The sequence below is a fragment of the Petromyzon marinus genome, chromosome 74, assembly GCF_048934315.1.
Source record: "Petromyzon marinus isolate PM22_M1 ecotype Great Lakes invasive population chromosome 74, UKy_Petmar_22M1.pri1.0, whole genome shotgun sequence".
NCBI classification, from domain to species: domain Eukaryota; kingdom Metazoa; phylum Chordata; class Hyperoartia; order Petromyzontiformes; family Petromyzontidae; genus Petromyzon; species Petromyzon marinus.
In genome coordinates, this window is record NC_133740.1 from 4,802,381 (window position 1) to 4,815,921 (window position 13,541).

Here is a 13,541-nt window from a genome sequence, read left to right on the forward strand (position 1 = left end):
TACTACTACTACTACACGTGTAGTAGTAGTGCAGTAGCTACTACTACACGTGTAGTAGTAGTGTAGTAGTAGCTACTACTACACTACTACTACTACACGTGTAGTAGTGGTGTAGTAGTAGCTACTACTACACTACTACTACACTACAAGTGTAGTAGTAGTGTACTACACTTGTAGTGTAGTAGTAGTGTAGTAGTAGCTACTACTACACGTGTAGTAGTAGCTGCTTGTGCTACTATGATAGTCTGGCACTCTAATGTGTGGGTTGGAGAGGTGACGCAGTGATGGCCGACACTGAGGATGTTGGCGACGTGGATGGAGCTTGCTCGCATGGTTGCTACGGTGGTTGTGGCGGTTGTTGTGGTTGCTACGGTGGTTGTGGTGGTTGTGGTGGTTGCTGTGGTGGTTGTTGTGGCTGCTATGGTGGTTGTGGTTGCTGTGGTGGTTGTTGTGGTTGCTGAGTTGTTGTGGTTGTTGTGTGGTTGTTGTGGTTGCTGTGGTGGTTGTTGTGGCTGCTGTGGTTGTTGTGGCTGCTGTGGTGGTTGTTGTGGCCGCTATGGTGGTTGCTGAGTTATTGTGGTTGTTGTGTGGTTGTTGTGGTGGTTGTTGTGGTTGCTGTGGTTGTTGTGGTTGATGTGGTTGTTGTGGTTGCTGTGGTGGTTGTTGTGGTTGCTGGTGGTTGTTGTGGTGGTTGTTGTTGTGGTTGTTGTGGTTGCTGGTGGTTGTTGTGGTGGTTGTTGTTGTGGTTGTTGTGGTTGCTGTGGTGGTTGTTGTGGTGGTTGTGGTTGCTGTGGTGGTTGTTGTGGTGGATGTTGTGGTTGCTGTGGTGGTTGTTGTGGTGGTTGTTGTGGTTGTTGTGTTGTTGTGGTGGTTGTTGTGGCTGCTGTGGTTGTTGTGGTTGCTGTGGTGGTTGTTGTGGCCGCTATGGTGGTTGCTGAGTTATTGTGGTTGTTGTGGTTGCTGTGGTGGTTGTTGTGGTTGCTGTGGTGGTTGTTGTGGCTGCTGTGGTTGTTGTTGTGGCTGTTGTGGTTGTTGTGGCCGCTATGGTGGTTGTTGTGGTTGCTGTGGTGGTTGTTGTGGCCGCTATGGCGGTTGCTGAGTTATTGTGGTTGTTGTGTGATTGATGTGGTTGTTGTGGTTGTTGTGGTGGTTGTTGTGGCTGCTGTGGTGGTTGTTGTGGTTGCTGTTGTTGTAGTGGATATTGTGGTTAATGTGCTGTGGTGATTGCTGTGGTGATTGCTGTGTTGTGGTTGTTGTTGGTGTGTTGTGGCCGCTGGTGGTGGTTGTTGCGGCTGCTGGTGGTTGTTGTGGCTGATTGTGGTTGTTGTTGGTTGTGCTAGTGGTTGTTCAATTTGAATCACAGTTCCTACGATCACTGTTACATTGTTTTTATAGCTTTATTTTGGCGATATTCGAAAACGTTTTGGTTAAGCCATGTTTGTGTTTGTTGTAGTACGGAGTTAGCCTGATAACTTTATCTAAATTCTCTTATCGGTTTTGATTTAAAGCTTTCGTGACTGCGGTGATTCATATTCTTGAAGGGAAACAATAAAACAATAAAATATATATCAAACAATAAAATTCTCACGACGTTTCGGACTGTAACACAAGCAGTCATCATCAGGTGTGAAAAGTTTCTTGCCGTTGGTTTTCACACCTGATGATGACTGCTTGTGTTACAGTCCGAAACGTCGTGAGAATTTTATTGTTTTATATTTATTATTATTGTTGTTTCCCTTCAACGTGACTTTACCGAAAGAACCAAGAATATTAAAATTTCGATTTAAAGCTTTCGTGACTGCAAGGATTCATCTTCTTTGGTTCTTTCGGTAAAGTCACCACCACGTAGAATGAGAATAAAATAATACATTGATAAAATAAAATAACGCAATAATATTCTCAATTTATTATTTTATTCTCATTCTACGTGGTGACTTTACCGAAAGAACCAGAGAAGATGAACCAAGAATATGTCTTACGGTTGTTACTGTTAGACTTGCATTCCGTTGGGATTTTTTTTTCTGGAATATTTTACTGTCTTTTGTCCTGGCTGTTTCTGTCACTTTGAGATGTTCTTCGTTCATGATTTGTTGCGGTTAAACACGAGTTAAGGGACCGTCCATAAATGACGTCACGCGATTTTTGACGATTTTTGACCCTCCTCCCCCACCACCCTCGTCACACGACGTCACAAAGAGTCAGACCCCCCCCTCAAATGACGTCAGTAAGCTCTGCCCTCCCCCCCCCCCAAAAAATGCTTCAAATCGCTTAAAAGTAAGAACGTGTTGTCAATATTTATGTAAAGTTGCGCATTTTGATGTGACGTCACATTTCTCAACCCCCCCCTCCTCGTCACACATCGTCACAAATGTCTGACCCCCCCCCTCCCCTAGGTGCGTGACGTCATTTATGGACGGCCCCTAAGAGCCTCGTGGCTCACAGGGCTTAACCCAATAAGTGAAATCTAAAACTTCTATGAGCAGCACCACGTGATGTCGCCGGGTTGCCCCACACGCTTTTAAAATGTCGGCCGCGCGCGCATGCGCAGTGCCCGCTGTAGCCCCCCCCTCACTCCTCCCGCCCCTCTCCCCATTCACCACGCCCCTTCCCCCACTATCCCCGCCCCTCCCCCACACACCCCTGCCCTTCCCCTACTGCCCCGCCCCTCTCCCCATTCACCACGCCCCTCCCCCCACTAGCCCCGCCCCTCGGCCCGCCTCTCCCCCCACACACCCCCGCCCCTCCCCCACTGCCCCGCCCATCTCCCCATTCACCACGCCCCTCCCCCCCACTAGCCCCGCCCCTCGGCCCGCCCCTCCCCCCACTCACCCCCGCCCCTCCCCCCACTGCCCCGCCCCTCTCCACCCCTCCCCCACTCTCCCGACGACGATGCTGCTGCTGATTCCGTTGGTGGTGGTGCCGCAACAACAACAACAACAATCGTCAATACCACCACCACCACCATCACTGAGTGTGTGTGTTGTGGCCTTGGAAGGGAAAATATATAACAGACGACGTTTCGGACCAATGGCCCTTCTCAGTACAGCAACTGAATATTGTATTTGTACTGTTTGGGTCACGTAGATGGGAAAAAAAAATCACGACGTTTCGGACGATTGTGTTGCGCCCGAAACGTCGTGATTTATTTTATTTTATACCCAAGAAGACTTTACCGAAAGAACAAAATAGTATCGTGACAGCAAGGTTAACAAAATCACACAAACACGACACTACCATCCACCATCCTACCCAGGCAAAGCCCACTTACTACAGTTTTGTTTATTATGTTTTTATTCATTCCCTATTTTTCAGAAGCCGACCTGGCAATCCCAAATGACAAGCTCAGCAAAGTGGTCCCACCATTTGAACATTCATTAACCTTATGGCAACGTCATTTTACGTCTGCTGAAGGCGAGCGACACGGCAATCTGTTCCTCTCCGCGAGCTCTACACGATGCGCTAATCAAAGTTTTAATTCCGATTTTGACTTCCGTTTATTCGGGACCCCCGGGGGTCCATCCGTTAAGGTTAATTTATAGCAGCCAAATCATCAAAAAATCATCCCAATCGGGGACACAGCCCCGCCCTAATCTTACTCTAGCCCCGCCCCTTCAATCCCGGCTCGTCCAATAGCGACGCTCCCCCTCACCCGAATCGTACTCAAACCCCGCCCCCTGCAGCAGCCCCACTCCCCCTAGCCCCGCCTTCTATCCTTACCCTGACTCTAGCCCCGCCCCAACAATCCCGGCCCACTCAAAGTCCCGTCCAATAGCGACGCTCCCCCTACCCGACTCGTATTTAAACCCCGCCCCCTACAGCCCACTCTCCCTAGCCCCGCCTTCTATTCGTTCCCTTACTCTAGCCCCGCCCCTACAATCCCGGCCCATTCAAAGTTCCGTCCAATAGCGACGCTCCCCCTCACCCGAATCGTATTAAAACCCCGCCCCCTACAGCAAGCCCACTCCCCCTAGCCCCGCCTTCTATTCGTTCCCTTACTCTAGCCCCGCCTCCCTAATTTAGCCCCGCCCATTGAGACCCGCCCACTGGTGGTCTCGACCAATAGCGACGCTCCCCTCTCCCTAATCTTATTCAAACCCCACCCTCTATGTTCCAATAGCCACCGCCTCTGATAGTTGGTCATGTTCTGTGGAACTGCCTCCCTAAGAGCTTCGCAGCTCATCGGATTCCTCCAGTACCGTGCATAGTACAGTATATAAATATTCTGATTCTGATTATTCAAGCCCCGCTCCAGACCCTCGAGTCCGTACCCTAAGCCCCGCCCCACACATTCCAATTAGCCCCGCCCCACACATTCCACTTAGCCCCTCCCCCCTCCTTACAAGCCCCGCCTAACTCCGTAGATGTCCAATCGCGACGCCCTCTTCCCCACTCTAGTCCCGCCTACCCAAAACTCTAGCAACGCCCCCTCCCGCCTCATTAACAGCCCCGCCTACTTCGTCGATGTCCAATTGATACGCCCTCCTCCTCCCCCCACCCTAGCCCCGCCTACCCCACTCGAAAGCCCCGCTTACTCTCAGTCAATGTCCAATCGTGACGCTCGCACTCCACCCCCCCCCCCTCGATTTTAGCCCCGCCTACCCAACTCTCGCGACGCCCCTTGCCCCAACCACAGCCCCCCCCCCCGCTTACCACACTCTAGCCCCGCCCATCCTATCTAGCCCCGCCCCCCCGCGTCGGACATATTGCGTGAAGCGGACGCTCAGGAGCCACTTCCGGGAGTCGCGCGCGCGCGCCCAGCGGTGGGGGGTGTGCGGAGTTATTTATTTATTAACCCCCCCTACTACTACTGTACGAGTACAGTACACGCACACACTCACACACAACACCCTGACTCACACACACACAACAACCCTCAGGGTGACGTGCGAGCGGGAGTTTGACGTCCACATTCGCTGCGTCTCGGTACGTACGAAGCTGCCGTCCGCAGTGCTGTGGCGTTAAAGTTGACGGTGGCGACTAAGAGGGCCACGCTCGTGTGCGGAGTTGCCAGCGACATTGCGCCTTAAGCTAAACGTGTTGTAATAAGGGCATTGCGACTCAATGATGTGTCGTTAAACCCGCCACCACCCGATAACCACCTCGCCTCGTGGTCTACAGGAGGTCTGTGTCTCTCATCATCATCACGGTGGCTATGAGATGTTGACTACCTCGCCCGGTATACAGGAGGTCTGTGTCTCTCATCATCATCACAGTGGCTAGGAGATGTTAACTACCTCGCCTGGTCTACAGGAGGTCTGTGTATCTCTCATCATCATCATCACAGTGGCTAGGAGATGTTGACTACCTCGCCTGGTCTACAGGAGGTCTGTGTCTCTCATCATCACGGTGGCTATGAGATGTTAACTACCTCGCCTGGTCTACAGGAGGTCTGTGTCTCTCTCTCATCATCACGGTGGCTATGAGATGTTAACTACCTCGCTAGGTATACAGGAGGTCTGTGTCTGTCTCTCTCATCATCACGGTGGCTAGATGTTGACTACCTCGCCTGGTATACAGGATGTCTGTCTCTCATCATCATCACGGTGGCTATGAGATGTTGACTACCTCGCCTGGTATACAGGAGGTCTGTGTGTCTCGTCATCATCATCACGGTGGCTATGAGATGTTAACTACCTCGCCTGGTATACAGGAGGTCTGTGTCTCGTCATCATCATCATCACGGTGGCTATGAGATGTTGACTACCTCGCCTGGTCTACAGGAGGTCTGTGTCTCTCATCATCACGGTGGCTATGAGATGTTAACTACCTCGCCTGGTCTACAGGAGGTCTGTGTCTCTCTCTCATCATCACGGTGGCTATGAGATGTTAACTACCTCGCCAGGTCTACAGGAGGTCTGTGTCTGTCTCTCTCATCATCATCACAGTGGCTATGAGATGTTAACTACCTCGCCAGGTCTACAGGAGGTCTGTGTCTGTCTCTCTCATCATCATCACGGTGGCTATGAGATGTTAACTATCTCGCCAGGTCTACAGGAGGTCTGTGTCTGTCTCTCTCATCATCACGGTGGCTAGGAGATGTTGACTACCTCGCCTGGTATACAGGATGTCTGTCTCTCATCATCATCATCGTCATCACGGTGGATATGAGATGTTGACTACCTCGCCTGGTGTACAGGAGGTCTGTGTCTCTCTCATCATCATCACGGTGGCTATGAGATGTTGACTACCTCGCCTGGTATACAGGAGGTCTGTGTCTCTCATCACCATCACGGTGGCTATGAGATGTTAACTACCTCGCCTGGTCTACAGGAGGTCTGTGTCTCTCTCATCATCATCATCACAGTGGCTATGAGATGTTGACTACCTCGCCTGGCCTACAGGGGGTCTGTGTCTCATCATCATCACGGTGGCTATGAGATGTTGACTACCTTGCCTGGTATACAGGAGGTCTGTGTCTCTCATCACGGTGGCTATGAGATGTTAACTACCTCGCCTGGTCTACAGGAGGTCTGTGTCTCTCTCTCATCATCATCATCACGGTGGCTATGAGATGTTAACTACCTCGCCAGGTCTACAGGAGGTCTGTGTCTCTCTCTCATCATCACAGTGGCTATGAGATGTTAACTACCTCGCCTGGTATACAGGAGGTCTGTGTCTCTCATCATCATCACGGTGGCTATGAGATGTTGACTACCTCGCCTGGTCTACAGTAGTTCTGTGTCTCTCTCATCATCACGGTGGCTATGAGATGTTAACTACCTCGCCTGGTATACAGGAGGTCTGTGTCTCTCTCTCATCATCATCATCACAGTGGCTATGAGATGTTAACTACCTCGACTGGTCTACAGGAGGTCTGTGTCTCTCTCTCATCATCATCATCACAGTGGCTATGAGATGTTGACTACCTCGCCTGGTATACAGGAGTTCTGTGTCTCTCTCTCATCATCACGGTGGCTAGGAGATGTTAACTACCTCGCCTGGTATACAGGAGGTCGTGGGGTTCGATCCAGACCCTGACGCCTGCTGCTGCTGCTGTATATTTGGAGTTTGCAGTGTCTCTCTCACCGCAGTCGAAACGTGGATTTTGCTCCGGGGTTTTTCCCCCTCCACGTTTAGAATGGACATCAGCACGCGTTCAAAGACTTTTCTTTTTAGCCGATGCCGGTTCATTCCTGCGTGGTGAGCTGATATCATTTTTTTTTATATACCCGGCGTATCGTCAGGTTTTAAGACATGAAGAGCCACACACAGCGCTTCCGCTGTGCCCGTGAGCTGGTGAATCGATCTCCTCCGGCTTATTGGGTGGGCACTTCGTGTTCCTCCTTACCGGACTCGTGTTAGGGTGGCGGTGGGTGGTGGTGGTGGAGTTGTTAGCGGCACATCGTCGTCAGTGGTTTTCATAGATTTTAAGATTTTTCGTGACTACTGCAGGGGATCGATGCCCCTTGGTTATTTCGGCAAAGTCACGTGGGTATGTGAAATAAAATCGGTTAAATGACGACGTTTCGATTGCTACACAATTGATCATCGGCGGGGAAGAAATAAAAATATTTCTTGCTGTGGGGTTTTTCCTACCCGATGGCGTTTGAAATAGAAACGTCGTGATTTGTATTTGTTTTTTTTATTATTTTTCTATACCAACGTGAGTTTACCGATGGGGCCAACGAGTTTTGAGTTGTGTTAGTTCGCCAGGGTGACCCTGGTCAGCAGGAGGCGGTGTTGGTTTAAAGACGATTGGGATTCGTCCTGTTGCAGTGGGTGTGGGTTGGACTTCTTTCGCGCCGTACGTTAGGGGAGGACAACACACTGGATCCAACAAGCAGCTCTAAAGATATTAGTTTTAAATCTAGTGTGGTGTGTGTAGTGTATGGTAGTGTAGCGTATGGTACACTACCATACACTACACTACTATACACTACCATAATGGTAGTGTATAGTAGTGTAGTGTGTAGTGTATGGTAGTGTAGTGTATGGTAGTGTAGTGTATAGTAGTGTATGGTAGTGTAGTGTATAGTGTATGGTAGTGTAGTGTATAGTAGTGTATGGTAGTGTAGTGTGTAGTGTATGGTAGTGTATAGTGTATGGTAGTGTAGTGTATGGTAGTGTAGTGTATGGTAGTGTAGTGTATAGTGTATGGTAGTGTAGTGTATAGTGTATGGTAGTGTAGTGTATAGTAGTGTTTAGTGTGTGTAGTGTATAGTGTATGGTAGTGTTTAGTAGTGTGTTATCGCGTATGGTGTAGTGTGTAGTGTATAGTAGTGTCGTGTATGGTACTACCATACACTACACTACTATACACTACCATAATGGTAGTGTATAGTAGTGTAGTGTATAGTGTATGGTAGTGTATAGTTTATGGTAGTGTATAGTAGTGTAGTGTATGGTAGTGTAGTGTATAGTAGTGTTTAGTGTGTGTAGTGTATAGTGTATGGTAGTGTTTAGTGTGTGTAGTGTATAGTGTATGGTAGTGTTTAGTAGTGTGTAATCGCGTATGGTGTAGTGTGTAGTGTATAGTAGTGTAGTGTATGGCAGTGTATAGTAGTAGTGTATAATCGTGTATGGTGTCGTGTGTAGTTTATAGTGTAGTGTAGCATGTAATGTATAGTGCGGTGTGTACGTACGTTGAACGTCTTTCTCACACGGAACTTACAGCCAACCGCGATGATCCGAGGCGCGACAACATTTACCAAATGGTGTTCGCGTTGCAATTGTCGAAATTTTTGAATAACGTCCCGGCGACGTTTAATAACGTCAGCCCTTGCGGCAAGGCGGCAAACGTGGTATCGTCAACGCCTAACGCACCCGCGGTGTTTACCGGGGCGGCCGAGGGTTTTCTCGTTATCGTGAAACCCCCTCGGCAAAAACCACGAGGCAGACGCTCCCCCAGCCCAGCCCGGTCACCCTGGTGGTGAGGCATCACGCGGAGCTCAGACTGCCGCTGCTTCTGCGGCCGTCTGGAACGCTCTTCCCCTTCCCGATGTTAGGATGGGATGCCACCGGGAGCTATGGGGCCGTTCATAAATGACATTTGTGACGATGTGTGACGTGGCGGTGGGGGGTGGTGTTTGAGAAATGTGACGTCACATCAAAATGAGCAGCTTTATAAGTAAATACGGACAACACGTTCTACTTAATCAAATAGACTTTTCGATAAATGTTTTCTCCTACAACGTCAGAGTGCAGCGCCACACTAAACGCGCGCTACAATGACAAATAGTTTAAAGCGATTTGAAGCATGTTTTAATTTCTCTCTGGGGGGGGGGGGGGGTGGGGGTAAAAAAATCGTCCAAAATCACGTGACGTCATTTATGGACGGCCCCTTTTCTGTACTACTTTTAAATCATCGTCTGGAATAGATGTGGTGCGGAACGTCCGACCCGCGGGCTGTGTAAGGGCCCGCGAAATCATTTGGTCTGTCCCCTGCCAAGGCAACTTGCAGGCGGGACTCGAAATTCAAGAACGGGCTAATTTTTTTAAGCTGATAATTTAGTATGGCCTTGCGAATGATGTCATAAATATCCACGTGGCCCCTTGGGGGAAAAAAAAAAAGGTTGCCCGCCCCTGACTGTCAAACTAATTTCTTTAGAGCTGCTTCTCGTTGTGCTCAGTTTCCTGTCCTTCCCCAAACCCACGCACATCAGATTACCACGGGTGGCTGCGTATGGTGCGAAAGAAGTTGAACCAGACGTTCGTAATTCACTACAGTTTAAACGCGTAGGCTTTCGCGACCGATGTCATCTGTAGTAGGGGTTTTTGGGTCAACACAATAGCCGGTAAGGACGCGTTCAAAGGGATCGCAAACAGTAAGACTACTCCACAAATCTGGCTGTCGCCTGATGAAGCTGGTTGTAATTACTGGCAAAGCGTCGTACTCGGATTGTAAATGTTGTGGCTTGGCTCTCCAACACGCCGGTGTGCTGTACTAGTACACTACGCTACTATACACTACGCTACTATACACTACACTACTATACACTACGCTACTATACACTATGCTACTATACACTACGCTACTATACACTATGCTACTATACACTACACTACTATACACTACACTACTATACACTACACTATATACTACGCTACTATACACCACGCTACTATACACTACGCTACTATACACTACGCTACTATACACTACGCTACTATACACTATGCTACTATACACTACACTATATACTACGCTACTATACACTACGCTACTATACACTACACTATATACTACGCTACTATACACTATGCTACTATACACTACGCTACTATACACTACACTATACACTACGCTACTATACACTACACTATACACTACGCTACTATACACTACACTATACACTACGCTACTATACACTACGCTACTATACACCACGCTACTATACACTACGCTACTATACACCACTACTATACACTACGCTACTATACACTACGCTACTATACACTACGCTACTATACACTACGCTACTATACACCACGCTACTATACACTACGCTACTATACACTACGCTACTATACACCACTACTATACACTACACTACTATACACTACACTATACACGACTATACACAATACACTACACTACACACTACTATACACTACTTTACACTACACAGCATACAGTGGACTACGATACTCAATTTAAAACTCATTTCTTGAGAAGTGCTTTTGGGTTTAGTTTGTTGTCCTTCCTCACAGTGGCTATGAGATGTTAACTACATCGCCTGGTATACAGGAGGTCTGTGTCTCTCTCATCATCATCACGGTGGCTATGAGATGTTGACTACCTCGCTTGGTCTACAGGAGGTCTGTGTCTCTCTCTCATCATCATCATCACGGTGGCTATGAGATGTTGACTACCTCGCCTGGTCTACAGGAGGTCTGTGTCTCTCATCACCATCACAGTGGCTATGAGATGTTAACTACATCGCCAGGTCTACAGGAGGTCTGTGTCTCTCCATCATCATCATCACGGTGGCTATGAGATGTTAACTACCTCGCCTGGTCTACAGGAGGTCTGTGTCTCTCCATCATCATCATCACGGTGGCTATGAGATGTTAACTACATCGCCTGGTCTACAGGAGGTCTGTGTCTCTCCATCATCATCACGGTGGCTATGAGATGTTAACTACCTCGCCTGGTATACAGGAGGTCTGTGTCTCTCTCATCATCATCATCACTGTGGCTATGAGATGTTAACTACATCGCCTGGTCCACAGGAGGTCTGTGTCTCTCCATCATCATCACGGTGGCTAGGAGATGTTGACTACCTCGCCTGGTGTACAGGAGGTCGCCTGCTGTATATTTGGAGTCTGCGCGTCTCTCTCTCATCATCATCACAGTGGCTATCAGATGTTAACTACCTCGCCTAGTCTACAGGAGGTCTGTGTCTCTCCATCATCATCATCATCACGGTGGCTATGAGATGTTGACTACCTCGCCTAGTATACAGGAGGTCTGTGTCTCTCTCTCATCATCATCACCACGGTGGCTATGAGATGTTAACTACCTCGCCTGGTCTACAGGAGTTCTGTGTCTCTCCATCATCATCATCATCACGGTGGCTATGAGATGTTGACTACCTCGCCAGGTGTACAGGAGGTCGCCTGCTGTATATTTGGAGTCTGCGCGTCTCTCTCCCCGATTTTCCTCCGGGGCCGTCCGCTTTCTCCCCTCCACATTTACTTAGTATCGACATGACCGCGCGTTGAGAGTGTATTTGTCTGCTGCTATGAATATCGACGTGGTGGTGGTGGTGGTGATGATGATGATGATGAGCCCACGATCGTTGGTGATGGCCGGGCCGCTTCTGAAAGAAAGAGCGACACAGAAGCTCATTGGGCTCTTACCTGGTGACAATATAAATAGTTTATAATTTAGTTTATAGGAAGCGTGCTGTGCCAGTTGTGCTCCACGCATGGTATAGACAATGTAGTTTAACACCGTAGCAGGCTTTCGAGACCAATGTCATCCATCATAGAGTTGGTTTTGTTTGGGTTAGATCACGTAAGTATATAGATGTTGTGTCGTTAGAACCCGCCACCACCCGACACAGCCAACTAGTAAGGGTTTGTCACGTAAACAGAACGTGGCCAATTCGCCACTAGTACAGCACTAGTATATAGTGTAGTGTATAGTGTAGTGTGTAGTAGTGTATAGCAGTGTAGTGTATAGTAGTGTAGTGTTTAGTAGTGTATAGTAGTGTAGTGTATAGCAGTGTAGTGTGTAGTAGTGTAGTGTGTAGTCGTGTAGTGTATAGTAGTATAGTGTATAGTAGTGTATAGTGTAGTAGTGTAGTGTATAGTGTAGTGTATAGTAGTGTAGTGTGTAGTAGTGTATAGTGTAGTATATAGTGTGTAGTGTGTAGTAGTGTAGTGTGTAGTAGTGTATAGTGTAGTGTATAGTGTAGTGTATATTAGTGTATAGTGTAGTATATAGTGTAGTGTATAGTGTAGTGTCTAGTAGTGTATAGTGTAGTATATAGTGTAGTGTACTAGTACAGCACTAACCGGTGTGTTGGAGAGCCAAGCCACAACATTTACAATCTGAGTTTCGACGTTTCGCCAGTAATTACAACCAGCTTCATCAGGCAACAGCCACATTATGGATAGCTGATGTAAACAGGACTATGTATGCCGTACATCAAATAAGCGTGGAACTGAGCCCAACTTAAGCGAGTGGTGGCAATTCCACATTCCCATGGCCGGACTAAGAGCATCCATTCCGTTAGACCGCCCAATGCCGGCAACTCGGCACGGCCTCAACTTGAGTCAGCGGTGGACATTCCACATTCCCAGGGCCGGACCAAGGACATCCGTTCCGTTCGACCGCCCAAATGTCGGCTTCTAGACAGTTTCGTGTGCTTACAACGGCCTCAACTTGAGTTAGTGGTGGACATTCCACATTCCCATGGCCGGACCAAGGACATCCGTTCCGTTCGACCGCCCAAATGTCGGCTTCTAGACACGGTCTCCGTGTGCGTACACGGTCTCAACTTGAGTCAGCGGTGGACATTCCACATTCCCATGGCCGGACCAAGGACATCCGTTCCGTTCGACCGTCCAAATGTCGGCTTCTCGGCACGGCGAAGCCGCGAACTGAACTCGTAGGCCCGTTATTAACATCGTTGCTTCTCGATATTATTATTGTTATTATTGTTGTTGTTGTGGTGGTGGTTGGTTGGTTGTAGACGTTTTGTTTAAGATCGTTGCTTCTCGATATTATTGTTGTTGTGGTGGTGGTTGGTTGTAGACGTTCTGTAAAGGGGGTTTAATGTTTTAGTTTATAAATCTTAAATAATTAATGATTTAGCGCGGCGCCTCCCTGCGGATGCTGGCGTGAGGGGATTCCGACTCAAACGAGGTTTGTGGCGATTTAATTTACAAAAAAACACATTTTTTTAAAAAAAAGTTAAAGTTGCTTTAAAAGTTGTCGCCGCTCTGCCGTGTGTTTGTCTGTACGTGTGTGTAAACGATTTCTAGCAGCAGCAGCGGCGTTTGAAGAGAGAGAAAGGAAAGTAAATTAACGGCGGCGATTCTGTTACAAAGCGAGAATTAAAACCTCAACAACAAAAAAAACTGATTTAAGT

The 13,541-nt window shown here is 48.3% G+C and overlaps 1 protein-coding gene across 7 annotated transcripts in view; it reads left to right on the forward strand.

Annotated features, from left to right (window-relative positions):
• Positions 1-4,706: 4,706 nt before the first annotated feature.
• The window catches only part of LOC142905310 (uncharacterized), a 56,411-nt gene continuing 47,576 nt past the window's right edge, over positions 4,707-13,541 (forward strand). For 3 of the 7 annotated variants that reach the window (XM_076056226.1, XM_076056225.1, XM_076056229.1), the window contains exon 1: positions 4,708-4,923. The gene's annotated coding sequence lies outside the window, so the exon portion shown is untranslated. Of the gene's footprint in view, positions 4,924-9,237; positions 13,316-13,541 lie in introns of those variants that run through there. The other 4 variants (XM_076056230.1, XM_076056231.1, XM_076056227.1 and 1 more) reach the window with 2 other exon arrangements.